Source organism: Mus pahari, chromosome X (genome assembly GCF_900095145.1).
Source record: "Mus pahari chromosome X, PAHARI_EIJ_v1.1, whole genome shotgun sequence".
In the NCBI taxonomy this organism is placed as follows: domain Eukaryota; kingdom Metazoa; phylum Chordata; class Mammalia; order Rodentia; family Muridae; genus Mus; species Mus pahari.
Window position 1 is genome coordinate 75,089,546 of NC_034613.1, and position 12,524 is coordinate 75,102,069.

At 35.7% G+C, this 12,524-nt stretch overlaps 1 protein-coding gene across 2 annotated transcripts in view; it reads right to left on the reverse strand.

The window, feature by feature from the left end:
• Positions 1-12,524, reverse strand: part of Il1rapl1 (interleukin 1 receptor accessory protein like 1) — a 1,306,889-nt gene that overhangs the window by 760,176 nt on the left and 534,189 nt on the right. The window lies entirely within an intron of this gene.

Genomic DNA, 12,524 nt, shown 5'->3' on the forward strand with positions numbered 1-12,524 from the left:
CCGCCTGTACTCCACTGCTGTTGCTGTTCTTGGTGGTCATCTCATGATACTGGCATCTCCAAAACACTGCTGTCTTCCACTGTAACTAGGCTTCAACAATAGCCTCTCATAGGCTCTCTTCATGGTTCCAAGCCTCAATTCCTTTGCATGACCTCTTCAGTCCTGGGTCATTAATTGCAACTGAGGCTGCACCTTCACCAATGGCCTTCAATGGCCTCTCACAGTATTTCCATGGCCTCAGCTGCTCTGCATGACCCCTTCATGCCTTCAAAACCAGTACCACCTGAGTAACTCTTACACATTACCAAGTCCAGCAACAGCACAAAGTACAACGTTGGCTATCTTTGGAACACAGCCTCTATGCTCTCAGAAAATACTTCCCAGAAGATGTCTCTCTCTCTTTCTCTCTCTCTCTTTTTTTTTTTCACAGAAATGTTGGGTGGATAGCCCAGGGAGGCAGCCACTGATTTGAGTTTATTCTATTTCAATGGAAAAAAACAAACCAAACCAAACCAAAACTGCTATAGCCATGGTTAAGGCTGACACAAACTTACTTATTCCATGTTGGAGAAAACTGAGAGTGCATTTGATATCTCATCCTCCCTTTAGGTTTTTTTTTTTCCATTGTTCATCTCCCATGTCTGTGGAGTCATATTTATTTATTTATTTATTTTTACTTTTTTTTTTTTTATTAGATAGTTTCTTTATTTACATTTCAAATGCTATCCCGAAAGTTCTCTATGCCCTCCCCCTGCCCCTGTTCCCCTACCCACCCACTCCCACTTCTTGGCCCTGGCATTCCCCTGTGCTGGTCTCTTAATCACTGCTAATTTCTTAGCTCCAGCTAACCAGCATCAATAGTCCCAGTAATACAAAAGTTTCACTTTAGGGGTTCTGGTATCCTGTTAATCACAGCTGATTCTTCAGCCCCACCTAACCAGAAACAGAATTTCACAATCCAAAATAACAATGGCCCTGAAAAGCATCTTTAATTTTCCCTCGGAAATTACACAAGCCAGGCCTCAATCTTCTGCACTGTTCTCAACATTATCTTGAAAGCTCCTGCACAACATTCCAAAGAGCTCTTAACACCAAATGGATCTTCTGGCCCAAAGTTCCAAAGTCCTTCCACAGTCCTCCCCAAAACATGGTCAGGTTGTCACAGGAATACTCCACTATGCTGGTACCAATTTGTCTTAGTCAGGGTTTCTATTCCTGGACAAAACATCATGACCAAGAAGCACATTGGGGAGGAAAGGGGTTATTTGGCTAACACTTCCATACTGCTGTTCATCACCAAGGAAGTCAGGACTGGAACTCAAGCAGGTCAGCAAGCATGAACTGATGCAGAGGCCATGGAGGGATGTTACTTACTGGCTTGCTTCCACTGGCTTGCTCAGCCTGCTCTCTTATAGAACCCAAGACTACCAGCCCAGAGATGGCACCACCCACAAGGGGACCTCCCCGCTTGATCACTAATTGAGAACATGCCTTACAACTGGATCTCCTGGAGGCATTTCCCCAAGTGAAGCTCCTTTCACTGTGATAACTTCAGCTGTGTCAAGTTGACACAAAACTAGCCAGTACAACCACCTTTTCATTTATATGGCAATGTCTACCAGTTCTGAGATATAGGATAAGGTCATATTTGCAAATTATTCATTGTGCTATCATAGAGCATATATTATAAATTTGTGTAATATCTTGGCAGTTTCCATAAAATAAACATTTAAATGAAAATTAATGTTTAAATATTTAAATGTTAATACTTAGTGTAAATATACTTGTAGATTTTTTGAGGTGCTGCATATAAAGCATTATTGCTCAATGTGGTTTCTGTATGATAATTTTGTACCCATGGAAGCCTGAACATGACATCAAATACATTAGAACTCTAGTTAGAGATGCTTGTGAACAATTATGTGGGTACTGGAAATTGAGCTCAGTTCCTCTGGATAAACCACAAGTGCTTTTAACAAGGAAAGTACCTCTCCAGCCACAGCAATTGCTATTTTGAAGACAGAAGTTTTCCTTGTGCTAACAACCATCTTTCTATTTTATTTTCTCCTCTGTGACATGGATTATTGAGTGGGACTTTCAAGCAAGGTCTTGATACAAAAGGAACAATAAAATTTTGAGTAATGGAAAGGTGTATTCGTTGATATTTGTTTGTACTAACTTCTAAATCCAAAAGATTGTATTTATTACCATCCTCCTCCTCCTTAACATCATCAACACCATTACCATCTTTAATGATGAAACCTAAGTTTGACTACTATTGTCCTGTTTCACAATTTATAGTTTCCAGACCAACAGCAGCAGCTTCTTCTTGACCACTTTTTAAAATCCAAATCCCTGAACCCTGACCTCGACTTTCTAAACTGTAAGTCCTAGACTTTTAAGTGCAAGCTAGGATCTGAGAACCACTGTCAGCAGTAAGATCCAATTTTCATTCCATACAGTCAAGTAAGGATGCCTTACCCTAAGCCAATATTAAATTTCACTTATATTTTAGTGTTACTTACAAGGTATTAAAAAGTAAAGTCAGATCAGCCTCTTTGTTCATTCAGCATTCATTCTATTTGCGCAGTTGATAACCAAAGTCAAGAGTGACTTCTCTGACAGGCTCTGCAATCTAAGAGGATTTTAATGACTATGTTGTACCCGTCTAGATAATTGGGGTTCATTTCAAGACCCCTAACCATATAGAAAGCCCTGTTTGCCATCTAAAATAATGAAGCTTAGGTTCTAAGTATGAGTACAACTTTGGAGTAACATTATTATGAATACTGTGGAATATAACATGAAGAACATTTAGGGAGAAAAATCTTACCAGGAAAATTAAATCAATTAACCATATATATTTACTTTTTGTACATTAAATGCTTTAGTTTAGACACATATGTATATGTGTGGATAATATCATAATAAAAAGCAACTACTGCCAAATGTCACTAACCATTGGTCTGAAAAGAACTGCAGCAGTTTGTGAACATTTTGCATAATATAAAATATTCAGCTGTGAATGGTAGAAGATATTTGAGAGAAATTCAATATAATTGAAATGAGAAAAATAATCCATTAAGGGTGCTTACTGTAATTGTGATTATAATGGCATGATCTGGTAATGCAAATAAAACAAATGACTTAAAACAACTCTACTGTTTTTTTTTTTTTTCCATGAAAAGGAATAAGCTACCCTCAGTTTCACAGTCAGCCATGCAATATGCATTGCTTTGTGTCCTACAATCAGGAGAACTGCTTTATCTCTTTTTTTCCCCTACTTCTTCAGTGAAGTGAAGTGAACTGTGCAATCATATTTCCTTTCAGGCAGGAGGACATTCATACTGCTTGAAAGAGCCCTCTTCCCTCTGAGGCCAGTCTTCAATTTATTTGTAAAACTGCGGAGGAGACTGATGAGTCAGGAACGATCAACAACACTTTATCCAAAGTCCAAGAACAAAGTGTTGAGTCATTTGAGAGGTCTAAAAATGAAGTGTTTTCTGGCTTTTGACAAACTCCTTTGCATCATTGTCCTTTCTCCCTCTGCATGCCAGTGACATTAATCAGTAGGCATCTGTTAGCCAGAAGAATCAGTGATTTTGGTGTAGTGGGATAGAAGACTCAAGTGTGGCCTTATTATCATCAGCTGCAATGTGAATCAAATAGATCTACTGTTGTAACTACTAGACTTTCTACAGTTTTCCAAATGCAGACCATTAGAAAGTAAAGAGAACACCTATTTATTATCATCAGTAATTTAAGAAAAGCATCTTATTTACTTCTTAATGTGGGTGATACCAGAAATTGCCAAAAAATGTATTTACTCTATGTGCAATGTATTGAAGCAGAGAGTTTTCTTCACTAAATGTTTGAATCAGTTCTTTCTGTGTGAAGAATATTTTTCTATGTATAAACATCTTGCACCATTATGAAGACTTTTTTGCATGCCTTAATAATAGTCTCTGAGTAGATAGTATAGAAATATGCATTCACAAATAACTCAGAGTATTTTAATAAACATGGAAAATTGAGGCCTACCACTATGCCACTATACTGGCAAAATATATATAGTAAAAAGGGAAAAAAATCAACCTCAAGCTAGTTACATTGGTTGGGTTTATCAACAAGCCCAAACCTTCTCTGCTCTGCAATTGATAGGAATCTGGTAAAAAGACAATGATGTATTTGCTCAGCATTTAAGCAAGTATATGATCTCATGTCAAGCCCAGCAGTTGTTTTCTCAATTCCTCTCTAATCTGTGCCAATTTTGTATCTTTAATGAGAACCTAAAGAAAGTCACTCCTCAAAAATACTAATGACTTCAATGGCTTTTATCACAATTCTCTTATATTTTTCATCTGTTTATTCCCAGTCACACATGCCTCAAGAGACTTCAGTAGTCTTCTCTGATAAACGTTTTTCTTCCTTACCATTTTACTACATTAGTGCCAACACTACAATTTGGCACTAAGGCAGCTAACTTGATAGATATATTGGCATGCATTAGAACTACAATTTGCTACAGGGCATTTTATCGAATAGTTTTGTAATAAGGACCAATAATTTGAGTCTTTAACAGATTCTCAGGTGGTGCTGTTCTAGGCAAGGGACCATGTTTTGAGACTCACTGTTTTTCATGAACTGAAACTCATTATTATATTCTGGTATGGTACAATTCCTACTGCAAACATGCTCTGTAATTGATATTTACCTACACCTACAGAATATTAGATTATATTTATATTATAAAACTTTAAGCCACAATATATGCATATATATATATATATATATATATATATATATATATATATATACACATATTTTTCTCATGCTGAAAGAAACCATGAGTTCTAAAAAGCTTACATTATAAGATATTTTAAGGTTACTATTTTTGAAATGAATTACTATTTTCAACAAGGTAAGCAATTAAGAAAAAATAAAACACATTATGAAAATGAGTTCACATTCTCTCACTTAAGACTACATTTTACACACACACACACACACACACACACACACACACACACACCAAAGGCCATAATGGACACTCAAAATGACAGCAAATTTAAAAAGTGATTTTCCACTTTTTCTGACATTTAAGTCCATTGACATGATATTTAGTTTTACTTTTGGGTAATTATTTCTCAGTATCTACATTTCAAATTTTGTATAAATATCTGGTTCCTTTTTTAAAGATATATTTATTTATTATATATAAGTACACTGTAGCTGTCTTTAGGCACTCCAGAAGAGGGCATCAGATCTCATTACAGATGGTTGTGAGCCACCATGTGGTTGCTGGGATTTGAATTCAGGACCTCTGGAAGAGTAGTCAGTGCTCTTAACTGTTGAGCTATCTCTCCAGCCCTCAAAATCTGGTTTCATAGTGAATTTTCCCCTGGAAATTTTACCTCTGGTTATATATGATATGTGCTGTAATTGCAGATAACCAAAATGACTATTGTCTTTTTCTTTACCCCATTGGGGAAATATAAGATACTATATTTTACATTTGCTAGTTTTCTCATGATTGTAGTAGAAAAAAACAAAATGTAATTTTTATGAAACTGTATAAATAAGATCATGAATGATTTATTATCTTTAACATTATAAAATAATCACAAGATAATCTGTACCATTTAACGTTAATGTAAGAAGTCTAACACCCATTTTACATTTAAAAGAATAAGGAACCATTATGTGATAGGTCATTCATAAAGATATGCATTTTACTTTTATTGCCAGTGATCTTTAAATTTCATTTTATTCTCAATATATTGGCTGCAACATTCTACAATGGAATGCAAAATACCACAAAATTAAAATCATGGCCATAAGTGGCATAATAAAATTCTTACTATTTTGATTAAATTGAACACAATTGAAATTGTGTCTTCAGAAGTCTAAAACATAGTTAATTTTGACTTATAATATTTTTATTTATTTGGAAAAAAATATAATAAAATTCATAAGTATTTTTAGTCGAAAGCAATGGAAGTAACAATGGGACATTTTTTCCTAGTTTTTAAAAATTATTTTATTAGATATTTTCTACATTTACATTTCAAAGGCTATCCTGAATGTCCCCTCCCTGCACCCTGCTCCCCTGCCCACTCACTCCCACTTCTTGGCCCTGGTGTTCCCCTGTATGGGGCATATAAGTTTTGCAAGACCAAGGCTGAAGGCCTCTGAGTTCAAACAAACATTAGCATAGCCCTAATACCAATACAATGTTAGAATATGGGTTTATTTAGGAACCCGTATTTTTAAATCTTTATTTCTATTGTATTTTTAGGAATTATTTAAAATAATGCATAAAACATAAATATTTAATGGCATAACACTATATTTTCACTTATGTATAAATTGCTCATGAATTAAGTTAACCTGGGTTATAAATGTAGCTTAGTCAATGGCAGTGCAGTTCCCCCATTGTGGGAGAGGTTGTGTTCCATTTCTATCACACATAAATAAATGACTGGATAAAAAATAAGGTTAAGCAGAACAAGGTTTGTGGTATACTTTGTGGTAAAACTTTCAAAATTCTCTTGTTTACTTTTTAAAGTGTATATCATTTCACTTCCATCAATATCATGCTGACTCTTAAATTACAATAGAAAACTGTGTATCACTCATTTCTACATTTATATTGATCATTCAGTAGTCAGATTTCTTATTTCACCAGTACAGGAAACCATAAATCAATTCATAAAGCATTTGTATAATCTGAAATCGCACAGTGACTTTGGACAACTGAAATGCAAAGAGAAAAATAGAAAAATATGATTGCAAGTCATATCAAATACCAGCCTTCAACTTCATATCTAGTCTATGTCAAATTCCCTTAGCAATCCTAAACAATCTATCTTTTCACTGTCTTTCTGAAAAATAATGAGATTCATAAGTTGTATCTGCTTTTTCTTGGTCAGATAAGGAATGTCCTCAGGGGCAATGCAAGACAAAATCAGTGGTGCTTGTTTTTAAATAGACATATATCTTAGAGAACGTGAACTGAATTTTACATGTATTTTATAGAGATGGATCAGTGCATCTTGACTATGTTAAGGACGAAACATAAATTTTAATATTGACATACCCACAAAAATCAACCACATATTCTAAACAGTTCATACTTTTCAATTGTTTAATAAATCATTTTAACCTCTACAGAATCTTCTTCTATCAGTAGTGTCAGCTTGTAATTTTATTAAATTCTTCACAAAATTTACATTTTCAGTAATATATTTGATTCATATTCAATGGAAATAGCTGCAATCAGGTGCAAAAGTGGGACTCTTTTTAACGAATATCAATACAAATTTACTGGAATTTGGAATAAACCAAACCACCTAACCTTTAAACAAACCACCTAACCTTATAAAAATGCATGGCATTATTAAATAGTTACTGAAGAAACTTTAATTGTGATGTGGTAAATATCTAAAGCATGTTAGGTCTCCAATGCTGAGGCATGGTTGCAACCAAGGAGAGGGGACTACCTGGTAAACTATGACAGCGACCTGTCCCCCAAATGAAATCATCCCTATTTAAACAAACTAACAAAAACATAAACAAAACACAAAATTTAGCACAGTGGATCTATAAAGCTTTGACACTTGTTCCAGGAGTTCCTCTTCATTACACAAGCCAAAGCCATCCCTCTCCAGCCAGCTGCAGGAGTCACAGTACTCTTAAGAATGTATTTTGTGGCTTCTTTTATAATGAAATTAGTATCATAGAACCAAAATTTAGAGTAATATTTGATTTTCTTCTTAATTACATATATAGATACTACATATAATTATGTCTATTACATTTTAATTCCCCTTTCTTGCTTCATTTAAATATGCAAATTTTTATTCAAGAAAATTCTGATAACATTTGTGGGTTAATGGTCCAATTTAATTACTCAGTTTCCAGAAAATAGAGATGTTTGGCAATTATTTTCATTAAAAGTTAAGAATACTCAAAGAAACAATGCTTAAGAATCATTAAATTAAATCACACCAGCAAGTTTGAAATTGCTTTTATTTTCACTAATTGGAAACTATGTTTGCAGCATATTCAATCAAAATGTATTGTGTTTTGTGATAAATGTGTCTGTTTCTTTTCCCTAGATATTGGCATCAACTGTATCTAAAGTATAGACACCTAGTTTATAGAAATCAAGCAGATGAAGAAATTTCTTACCACATTACTATAAAAGATGACAATTTTGCTTAATATATAGTGATATCTCAAAAAGAGAGTAAACAACTTCACTACTGAGACAATTATTATAAGGTAAGAAAATGACTAAAACATGCATTAGAGTTTCACAATAAAGAACTAATATATTCAAGAAAACAATAAAGCAGTTAGAAATTAAGATACTAGAAACCAACTGCCTCAGTATAGAAATCCACTTGACAGTCAATCAAATACAGAACCCCTTATGCCTTGATGTATATTTCTACTAAAATTTAAAAGGGAATGTTATTTTTACAAAAAAATGTATCACTATATCTAATAATGCATTTGAATGTTTGCCACGAAGCTAGTTTGTTGGTCTAGTTAATTTTATTCTACTCTTGAAATGCCTTTTATTCCCCATATACTAAGTATTTGTGGCTGATGGCATATATATCATTGACTAGGAAAGAAAATGGTACAAAAATAAGTATCATGATTTCACAACATTGTTAATTTTATTGACCTATCATATGCTGGATATTAGAGTAAATACCTGGGGCTAATTATATATATTGATGTTATTTGATGTTAATTCTGTTCTCCTGTGACTGGTTGGGAGCAAGGAATGAGTCAGCACTCAGGTGATTTCCTATAAACCTGCTTGCTTCCCACCTTGATTTGTAAAATATAGGAGAGCTGATTGAGCAGATAAAAGGGAAGATGAAGTGGAAGGTGAGGAGAGAGAAGGAAAAAAATGGAAGAGGGAGAAGACTCAGAGGAAGAGAAGGAAGAAGAAAAGCAGAGCAGAAGCACATGGCCTGGAGAAACTGCAAGTTCTAAGGGGTCTGTCTCATAGATGAAGATGGTAGTATAGCAGTAGATATGCCCAATTTAGGCACACAGCATGTATTCATATGAATTGAGTAGTGTTTTCATTGCTGGGGCTTATTTGGGGTGAAGAGTTACTGCAACAAGTCTCTGCTTACTAAATAAAGTTAATTAGGTATTCCTTGAAATATAAAATATTATACATCATCAGTATCTAGACTTTTTTTTAACACATAGCAACAAGAGTACATATGGAAGATGATGTGAGGGAAGAAGGAAGGGAGGGAGGGTAAGAGATATGTTAGGGGAATTTTAATCCCACAACATGGCTGCTGTGGCAGGCATCAAATCCAAAGACCTAGGTCTGTATACTGCAGCTGTAATGAGGACATGTCATGTACCTTTCTTCTCTCTGGCTGGAATGCAGACATGCCCTTAGTACACACTTTTAATCCTGAACAATGTAGGTAAAATTAGTTTGTAGAATGAAGCAGCCATGTTTTAAAGTGACATCTAATTGAAGGGCAGATAAAGTGATGAATCAGAGAATGATCTGACAAAATGAGTCAGAGATAGTATATGCCCCCAACTCTCAGGAGACCGGGACAGGTTACTGCCCCCCCCCAATAAAGTAAAGAATACCCAAGATACAGACCACAGAACTCAAAAAGGTCAACAAGCTGAAGTACCCAAGTGAGGACTCCTTTCTTCAGAGAGATCTATCACAAGTGGGGAGGGAGAGAGGGATCTGAGAGGGAAAGTGGATAGGATGTGTGTGTGGAGGGGGAGGGAACCTGTTCTAGTATTGGGTGAGGGAAAAGAACTGAAGCCCTGAGGACCAGCAGAAAGAATATAAAACAGGCAACCTCAGGAAATAGGAGGGCAGGGAGACCTTCCAGAATGTACCAGAGACCTGGGAGGTGAGAGACTATCAGAACTCAAAGGGAGGGACCTTAGATGAAATTCTCAGCAGTAGGGAGAGGGAACTTATAGAGCCCACCTCCAGCAGGAAGTGAGGGATGGAGTTGCCATCCCACAATTACATCTCTGACCCATAATTGCTCCAGTCTGAATGAATTACAGGGATGGAAATGGAGAGAAGCCTGAGGAAAAGAAGGTCCAGTGACAGGTCCAAAGTGGACTCCAGTTCAAGGGGAGGTCCCAAGGCCTGGCACTGTTAGTGAAGCTATGGAGAGCTCACAAAAAGAGACCTATCCTGTTTGCCCTCCTAAAGACATGACTAGCACCTGAAAGAATCCAATGTAGATATCTGCGCCCAACCAGTGGACAAAAGTTACTGACCCCCATGGTTGGATTACGAAAGGCTGGAAGAAGCTGAAGGGGGAGGAAGACCCTGTAGGAGGACCAGCAGTCTCAATTAACCTGGATCCCTGATATTTCTCAAACATTGGACCACCATGCAGGCCACATACACCAGCTGATATGAGGCCACCAGCACACATACAATACAGGACTTCTGGGTCTGTGTTCATTCAGAGATGATGCATCTATCCCTCAAGATACTGGAGGCCTCAGGGAGTTTAGAGGTCAGGTGGGGTGCGGTGGGGTGGGGAGGAGGTGTGCGCAATGTGGAACAGTCCGAGGGTGGATGGGAGGGCGGGAAACAGAATATGGAGTGAATAAAATAAATTAATTTTAAAAAGCAGCACATTGAGTGAAAGTCAGTTAGAAGTCAGTGCAGTCAGTTCAGTGGAGCTGAGTTCATTCAGGAGTTCATAAAATTCAGTGCAGCTCAACAGAGGCAGTTGAAGCAAGAGATTGATAAGGAAACCAGAAGGTTGGAACAGATTGCTAGAGTTAGTTGAGGCCAAGCACAGAAATTTAATCAGATGCTGAGAGTAATCAGATTGAATCAGTCAGCCTGGAGAGAATTTTGGGACAGAACAGCTGAATTGAATGAGAGATCAGAAAGAAGTAGAAAGAGTGAATTTGCTAAGCAGTAAGCCTCCAAGTTGACAGTTACATCAGAGAAATAAAAGTTACTTTTACAGATATGAAGAAAAGGAAGACATAAAAGAGGGATGGAGAGAGAGTGGAAGAGAGGTAGGGACAGAAAAATGGAGGTAGAGACAGAGGAAAAGAAGCACAGAGTGTGAATGAAAGGAAAAAATAAACTGTTTAGAAAGTATAACAAATTCTCAGTATTTGTTGTTAACAATGTAAATACAGTCTTATTTGGCATTAAATTAGTAAACACTAAATATTCATTAATCACAGAATTTTATTAAAAACATCTAGGAGTGTTACTGAAAGCAAGACCATATCATGTAAGAAGATACCAAACAGGGAGTTCTAATCTAGTCTGACATTGCAATAAAAATTCATAAAAATAAAAGAAGAAAATGGGATGAAATAATGAGGATAAGCTGGTGCAGAATAATTTTTATATAGAGTATCTCACATGTTTAAACTCCCTGGAATAAAAATACTGTTGCATGTGATGTAAGAGCTAGAGGAGATGGAGGACTAAAGTAGAATAAGACTCTCAAGACATGAGCAGAGCTCTCATGAACACAAAGAGACTGCAGCAGCATGCACAGGGGCTGCTTGCATCTGTACCATGTCCTCTGTGTATATAGTATGGTTTCCAATTCAGTGTTACTGAATTTCTGAGTGGGCACTAAATGAGGTTCTGGTTCTTGTGCCTTTTCTTGGACTTTTTTTTCCTTCTGTTAGTTTGTCTTGTCCAATTCTGATGTGTTAGTTTTTTGTTTTCTCTTATTATTTTATATTTTATTATTAACACTTAGAAGTCTGTTGGTCAGAAATGGAGTGGATCCACATGGAAGGAAATGTGGAGAGAAACAGGGAAGAGGCAAGGAAGGGCACACTATGTAAGACAAAAATCTTTTATGTGTACATTTTTAAAATATAGATTTGAATAATTAGTGAACAATTAACTGAATGGTGTCAAGATTAGATGCAGTTACAATGGTTGTGAAGATTCTTTCTTCCTGTTGCATGATGGAAGTACAGAAACAGAAAGCTAAGAGAGCTAAGGCTGACTCCAGAAGCTCTAAATACTTCTTGCCACATAATGACAGTAAACAGGAAATTTTACTGTGGAATACTGTATGATACTATTCTTTAAAAAAGAATAAAATGGGTCATATTAAATATCTAATTTATCCCATATTAATTAAATAACTTTACATATTCTCCTAGCATTATCCTGTGATTCTCTGTGTAATGACATAGACTATATTTATTGACAGAATTTATAGTTGTTATCACCATAATAATGACTGCTCTAATGAAAAAGCAGGAATTATAACCAATTCCTATGCATTTACCTCAAAAAATTCCAAACTGAACTAAAAAATCCCTATGTGGGTTCATATTTCATTTTGCATATGGACAATATGTAAGGTTATTTGCTAATGAGTGAAAAGCCAAGCTTGACAGACTTAAGTTTATATTCTCAAATATTTTGATATAAAAACTGTATGTTTGCTATTCGTGCACTTTTGCATTTTTATGTTATGTCCTAAAATTATTTG